We start from the raw sequence: 8,157 nt of genomic DNA on the forward strand, positions 1-8,157 counted from the left end.
CGAGTAGATGTTACAGGCACAAGTACACTGGGCAATTACAAATTCTTGTCTAAATATGGTAGCAGTATCATGCAGGATACTGTTTTGGGTCACAGTGAATAGCACCTGAGGCAGAGTGTCCTTTGTTAGGAAAGTCCAGGTTTTCTTTGCTTGTGGAGTTGTTAAGGTTATTCCTCACTGAGGAGTGCTACTTATGGCACTGGGGTCTGATTATGGTCTTAGTATTATGAAATATTTTCTGATGGTAGGTATTTACCTCGTTAGACTCGACTCGTACTGGGTGGCTGTATTTGTGTTTAAACTGTTTCTGTCACTCACTCCACCACTTTGGTATTATCATTGACTCTTATCAGAAGGGTAGCTCACTGCTCTGTCTCTTATACCCCTTGATCACATACACTGTTCACTGTAGTTATTATCCATTCCACCACTTTGGTATTATTACAGACTTCCATTAGAGGGTTAGTTCACTATTCCGCCTTTGCATCATTTGATCACTGACACAGCACAATTATGGTCACTCCTGTTGAATCTGGCGCCGTGGCGGCCAGGTGCACGGGCGGGGGGGCGGCACAGCTCCGCTACCGAAGGGGCTGGGCACCACCGGAGGCTTCTGTATCCAGAGGCCAAGAGATCACGCGCAGGGGCGTCCGGTCTCATCCAGGGCTGTGGGTGGCGAAGGGTCCTGCGCTCTCAGGGCTGGGGCTGAACAATTGCCTGAATCGGTCATTCAGGCTCCTGATGGAGGATGAGGACCTCTGCCATCAAGGTGTGGGGAGTTCCCGCCCGGGAGTTCTGGGGGCGGTCTGGGGTTCCCGAGGGCTGCGGTCCCCGGGGCTTGGCGGCACCGACAGGAAGGGGCTGCGGCACCGATCTGCATCTGGGTCCATCAGGTGGGTCTCCTCCAGAGCCAGTTGTAGGGAGCAGAGGCCGGGGGAGACTATGGGGCCTCTCCAATGCTCCTCTAGGCCCGAGACTCCCTCTGTGTTGGGGGTCAGGGAACAGGTGTCAGTTCCAGTGGGAGGAGCGGCCACAGGCCGTCTCCTGCTGTAGGGCTCGGCTACTGGCCGTGGCTTCCTGGGCGCGTGGCTATGGGCCGTCGCCAAAGCCCGTCTACCGGCTGTGGCCTGGGAGAGTGGGTGGCTGCCAGTAGACGCAAAGGCACCTTTGGAGTGGCTACAGACCGTCTCCTGATGAAGGCGGGAGGGGCTACAGACCGTCTCAGGGGTACACCTTCAGAGCAGCTACAGCCTGTCTCCTGACGAAGGCAGGAACGGCTACAGGCCATCTCCTTATTACCCTCAGAGAGGCTACAGACCTTCTCCTTCAGGAGGGGTGAGCAGCTACAGGTCGTCTCAAGGGGAACACCTTTGGAGCGGCTAAAGGCCGTCTCAAGGGGAACACCTTTGGAGCAGCTACTCGCCGTCTCCTGACGAAGGTGGGAGTTGCTACAGGCCGTCTCCTTCAGGAGGGGGTTTGAGTGGCTAGAGGCCATCTCAGAAAGAATACCTTCGGAGCAGCTACAGGCCGTGTCCTGATTACCCTCAGAGTGGCTACAGGCCATCTCCTTAGCGAGGGGCGAGCGGCTACAGGCTGTCTCAAGGAAGACACCTTCAGAGCGGCTACAGACCATCTCCTGACGAAGGTGGGAGCGGCTAGTCTCCTTGAAACCCTTAGAGCGGCTACAGGCCGTCTCCTTAGCGAGGGGTGAGTGGCTACAGGCCGTCTCTGGGTTGCTGGCAGGAGCTGGATAGGCAGGTCCACCTTTAGATGGTTAAGGAAGGCTCACCAGGAAGGTAGTCTAGTATTCCTGCTATGGTGGCGGCGGGCAAGTTCCGGGTCATAGGGGCGCACGGCCCGGGAGGACTTATGCTGTTGTTGTTCTGAGTCCTGCCGCGCTGTCGTTGCTCCTCTGTGGGCTCCTTGTGGGGGTGTCCGGGAGCTTTCGGGGGCACTATACTGCATTAGATATATATATATATATATATATATATATATATATATATATATGTATATATACAGTAATCCCCATACTATCCGGACGCCCACTTTCCAGACATCCCCGCTTACCGGACATTATTGTCCTGGGATCCGATACACCCAAAATGGTCCAAAAGCCGCAAAAAATTTGAAAAAATCCGACTTTTTTCCCGCCCGTAATTTGAACTTGGCGCGCGCGGCGCAGGACAGCTTTGTTTTGGTGCATCATTCCTCCGACGTCCGCTAGAGCGCCCCTGCATCCTCCCCATTTACTGCCCATCTCTTGTCGTGAGTGAACGCTTGTCATCATGGCTGCCCACGTGCTCGCTTTTGTGGTGATGCCTTACCTGCTGCAGGCTCTCCTGCTGCTCTCGTGCCTCTTCTTCCTGTGTGTGATGATGGCCCCGCCGCCTGAGAAGAGGAAGAGAGTGGTTTTGACTCTGGAGAAGAAGAGGAAGATATTGGAAAAAGTGGATGTGGGATGGTCTTCATCATGCATCCTTCGTGAGTTCAACCTGGCGTGATCTACTTTGTTTGATATCAAGAGATCCCAAGACAAACTCATGCAGTACACGGCTGACTTCTTGTCGAAAAGCAAACGCATTGTGGAGAGGAAGATGATGTTTACTCCCAAGTTTGCTGAAGTCGACCACTCCACGTTGATTTGGTATCAATAGCAACGTGCTGCTGGTGTGATGGTGCATGGCACGGAGCTGAAGGCTGCCGCTGAGAAGTTCGCAAGGCTTCATGACACCCTAGACTTCAAGGCACCTGAGGGTTGGCTCTTCGCGTTCAAGTTACGACATGGCCTTATCAACCGTAAGTCTCATGGCGAAGCTTTGGACGCTAACGAGGATGGAGTAGAGGAGTTTCAGCACAAGGTGAAGGGCTTGATCTACAGGGAGGGCCTCACTCTCAGTCAAGTCTACAACACTGATGAAACTGGTTTATTCTACCACTCTTTGCCTACGAACCCTCTAGCCGAGGAGACGGAGAAGCGTGTACCTGGCCGCAAGCTCTCCAAGCAAAGGATATCTGCTTTGTGTTGTGCTAATGCCAACGGCATGCACCGGCTTAAGCCTGTTATTGTTGGCCATGCAAAGCAGCCTTGATGTCTTCGTGGGGTGATGGATGTCCTTCCTGTTGTTTGGTACAATTCCTTGAAGGCATGGTTCACAGCCCACATCTTCAAAGACTGGCTCCACCGCCATTTCGTCAAGAAGGTCATACATTACCAGACGGAGAAACTGGGAATCCCACGTGACCAGGTAAAGGCCCTCCTTCTCCTCCACAATGCACCTGCCCACCCGTGCAACAAGGACTTGATGGTTGAGAATGGCCACATTAGGTGCATGTTTCTGCCACCTAATACTACTGCTCTCATCCAACCAATGGACCAAGGAGTGATCGTGGCAATGAAGCGGCTATACCAACGGAAGTTCCTGGACGAAGTGATGGTTGTTCTCGAGGACGAGGTTGAGCACAGGGAGGGACGGGACACGCGAGGCCAGCAGACTTTGGAAAACCTTCGCCGCTACAACATCAAGTCTGCCATTTACAACTGGGCCAGTGCATGGAATGAAGTTCCTGTCAAGACTCTAGAAAATGGTTGGTCTCGTCTGCTTCTCAGAACGGATGTGGAGCACGATTTCCTAGGTTTCAATGTGGATGACTTCCATGCACGTCTACATGTGCATGAGGACGATGTTGATGTGGATGAAGTGCGTGAGTGGTTGGATGACGACAAGGGCAATCCTGGGTATCAGACCCTGTCTGATTTCGAGATCGCATCTTCAGTTGCAGGTGTCAGTACCCAGCTTGAAGATTCTGATGAGGACAGCGACGATGATGCGGACTCCTCTCAGCATGACACTACTCCAGCCATCCCCAAGCTGAGCGCGCTCTGGGAACACCTAGAGTTTGTTCTGGATTACCTGGAACACCTGGACTGCGACAGGGAGATGGGCCCTTGGAACTTGTGGAGGAAGTACGTTCTTTCAGTCAGTGCATCATTAATCGTCAGAATCGTCGTTCCTTGCGTCAATCAACGACTGACAGCTTTTTTAGGCCCGTGACCCCCGCTGTGCCCAGCCTGGCTCCACTCCGTTGCCTCCCCAAGACAGGCCCTCATGCTCCGAGCCACAGCCCAGCACATCAGCCACGGTGGAGTCACCGCTCGACATGAGTTTGTGCCTATCTTCAGAATCATCTGCAGTGGTTACGCCATCACCACGACCCAGCGACGCACCCCAGGTCACCTCCATGTGCTACTCTCAGACTCTGACAGTGATTAAACGGCAAGAACTTCTCCACTAGACCACACGGGAATTTAGTGTTGTGCAGTGAAAGAAAAACAGTGCATATTGTTAAGAAATTAGAAATCTGAGTGAAAAGAGACTGATTTAATAGACTTTCAATGTAGGTAAAATTAACTAGAGTGTGTTATGTTTAGGAAATGGATTTATGAGTGCAAAAGACTTTAAGTGCAGAGTGCAACACTTATTTCATAAAGTTACAATGGAGCATAAATAAGTCAAGAGTGCGCAGTGTTAAGAGAATGGACTTCTGAGTGCAAATGACTAAGTTCAGTGCAAGACTTCATGAACAATGTACTGCAAGTGCTTCAGGAAATCCTTCTTACTGTCAGAGTCTGAGAGGAGGCGGTTATTCATTGAGATGGCCAGTGACTTGCTGTAAGTACCCAGAATGTTTCATATTGTACTGTACTGTATTTTCCATACTGTACTTACCTCTAACACTTCATTTCACTCCTTTATGTCCCTTATTGGTGTGAATAGGGTATTAGGTGCTATGCATGTGCAGTAGGGAGGTATTTCTCTGAGTTATGGTCCATAAGTACCATTCCAGGAGCCAGGTACTTGTAAGTACCCAGAATGTTTAATATTGTATAAACTCACCTCTAAAACCTAATTTTATGGTTCTTTTGCATGTATTTCAGTTTTTTATGTCCTTTATTGGTGTGATTTGGTCTTAAATAGGTGCTATGCATGTCCAGAGGGAGTTGTATAGGTGTTTTTCTGAGTTGGGGTCCATAAGTACAAGTCCAGGAGGCTGGTGCCCACTATCCGGACAGGACCACTTTCCAGACATGCCTTTGGCTCTATTACGTCGGATAGTGGAGAGATTACTTATATAAAAAATATATATATCATATATATATATATATATATATATATATATATATATATATATATATATATATATATATATATATATATATATATGCCACGTTGAGTACACCGCTTCCCGTCCGATCAGCGAAGTTAAGCAACGTTGGGTCTGGTTAGTACTTGGATGGGTGACCGCCTGGGAACACCAGATGCTGTTGGCATCCCTATGTGTCAAGTGGGGTTGGTGGAGGATTAGTGCCCCTCCCTATAAAACAATTAACTCTAAGCCCTTGACCACCCCGTTTGGGATATATGGCGTCTGGCAATGAATGAATGAAAAAAAATCTATATATATATATATATAAATATATATATATATTTATATATATAAATATATTTTTTTTTTTTTTTTTTTTTTTTTGAGAAACTAGAGGTACTACATCGAAGAGTGGCCCAAATGATACAGATACTGAGGATCAAATGACTTATTTTAAGTTTACCACTGAATCTTACCAAAATCCATGTTATTAGGTGATTTAATCTATGCATTGCATATTCAGAAGTTGTGATGAAATGGTATTGGTAAGTTCTTCAAAATGAACGCTGTGAATTTTGATGACGGTAGCAAATGTGTACAAACTAGCTAATATTTACGGTTAAGTGAGATGACCATTTCCTCTTTAGTAAAATTGTAAACATATGGAAAAATGCTTTACAGAGTGATACACAATGGTACAAAACTAACATCTGAAAGTCCTTGAACAGATACCAACGGTGTATCCCAAAATAAAGATAAGCATGGATGAGTAGTAATTTAATCTGTATTTCTCTCACCGAGACCATGGGAAAGGCAGTAGCATTCCCGCAAAGTAATGTGTTACCTTATGTTACCTTTTTCATGCAAAGATACTGTAGAAGTTTTCATAAATCTTACCTTATGACTATGCCATGATTTTTTTTTTTTTTTTCACTGCATTGTACTCCCTGTCACTTTTGTTGCCTGGCCTTTGCTGTAGGATGGGGACTGACTTGAACTGCTTTACTGTATTTGCCGTATCGTTTTCCCATACTGTAGACACGTCTTCACATGCTGCACAGTACAACTAACGCCCACGAAGCCAACAGTTCTATTGCCTTTTGCTTGCCTTTCTACTTTGTTCCTGCCATGTTCACTTCTCTCTCTTTGAACATTTTGTTTCCCTCATCTCTCCATTTCTTTTTCATTACATTTTTCATCCTTATTATCTTGTTTTATACTCGTTATTTTTCTGCGTACACTTCCTCTCAACGTCCCTTAATGTTATCTCATTTTTCTTCTTCCTTTGTGCGGTCATATTTATGTCTCACATCTAACTGGCCTCCTTGCCTCATGCTCTTCTCATAGGCTCTGTCTCTCTGGTTTCTGTTATCATCTGACTTGGCTGACTTCTGTGTCTCCTTCCCCTGTCTCTTATTACCTTCCTTCTCATGTGCTCTGTATCCTTATATCCCCTCTTCGTACCCTTGTCCTACAGTCTCTGATTTTTCCTTGCATCTTTTTCTCAATCCTAGCAACCACATTTTTTCCCCATGTTTCACCGTTGGAAAGTGACGGGAACGTAAGAAAATAATCTGAATTGGGAGTAAGAGAGTAAGACAGGGTGATAATGAAGGTGGTAGGGAGGTGAAAGATAAAAATGGCAGATTGCTGATGGAGAAGGGAGAAAAATCATAGCAGATGGAGAGAACATTTTAAGGAACTGTTAAACATAGAAAATGAAAGTAACGCTAGTATTGGTGGCTAGGAAATGGTTGGGATAAGGGGGATGAAAAGGGAGGAAGAAATCAGTAGGATGGAAGTATTGGAAGCAATGAAGAAAGTTAAAATGGGGAAAGCCCCCGGAAATGATGGAGTGTGTGGTGAAACGCTGAAAGACGGAGGAGATATAGTAGTAGAATGGATATGGGAGATGTGTAGATTGGCCTGGGAGGAAGATTGAGTCACGAAGGATTGGAAGCCCGATATAATAATTTTTCGCTTGTACAAATGGAAAGGGGAAAACGAAGTGCTTGGTAATCATGGGATCATTTGTCTTCTTAGTGTAATAGAAAAGTATTGGTAGAATACTTACTGACCGAGTTAGGGAAGTAACGGAGGAATCAGTTGGAGAAGAACGGAGGATTTCGGGAAGGGAGGAAGATGTGTTCAGTAGATCAGATATTCATCCTAAGACGTTTAGTGGAAAAATTTCTAGAGAAAGGAAAATTGTTGTATGCTGCCTCCATGGGTTTGGAGAAAGCATATGATTATGCAATACATAGGAAGCTGTTAAATGCCGTGAAGAGTATGTACAGTATGAGGGCGCTAGGACTGCAGTACTTGTGGATAGTGAACTGAGTAAATTTTTCTGTCTGAATGTTGGATTGGAACACGGATATGTCATGTCTCCATGATTGTTTAATGTGTACGTGAATGGAGTTATAAAAGAGATAGAAGGTAGGGCACTGGATGTTGGAGCAGCCCTAATGAGAGAGGGGAGCGTTTGGAAACTTCCTGTTCTTTTGTTTGGAGATGACATTGTATTGTTAAGTGAAGACGAAGGAGAACTGCAAGGTTTGGTTAATGACTTTGGGAGAGCATGCTAGAAACGGAATCTAAGAGTGAATGTAAGAGAAAGTAAAGTTGTGGTCATTGACAGAAATGAAACCACTGAATGCACAGCGAGGCTGGATAGTGAGGAAATGGAAATATGTATCCTCTGAAGTACATGGGTAGTGGAAGTTTGGAGGATGAAGTGCTTGAAAGAATACAACAGCATAGAAAGCTTGCTGGTTCATTAAAAGCAGTGATAAGAATTAGGGAATTGGGCATAGAAGTACAACAATATTGTAATCCCCAGTCTGACATATGGAAGAGAAGCTTGGATTTCTTGGATGGACGCAAGTCATGAGTGAGAGCAGTGGGAATGAGATATCTAAGAATAGCATGTGAAGTTACGTGGAAAGTCACACTGGCAATGAGCAAGTGAAGGAGCGTTGTAGTGTGGATGTGGTTGTCTGGTGGTTT

At 46.4% G+C, this 8,157-nt stretch overlaps 1 pseudogene; it reads left to right on the forward strand.

Annotated features, from left to right (window-relative positions):
• Positions 1 to 5,213: 5,213 nt before the first annotated feature.
• Positions 5,214 to 5,332, forward strand: LOC145414742 (5S ribosomal RNA; annotated as a pseudogene).
• Positions 5,333 to 8,157: the final 2,825 nt, after the last annotated feature.

The sequence above is a fragment of the Coenobita brevimanus genome, chromosome 100 (genome assembly GCF_032717465.1).
Source record: "Coenobita brevimanus isolate Jiangsu-jjx chromosome 100, ASM3271746v2, whole genome shotgun sequence".
NCBI lineage: Eukaryota > Metazoa > Arthropoda > Malacostraca > Decapoda > Coenobitidae > Coenobita > Coenobita brevimanus.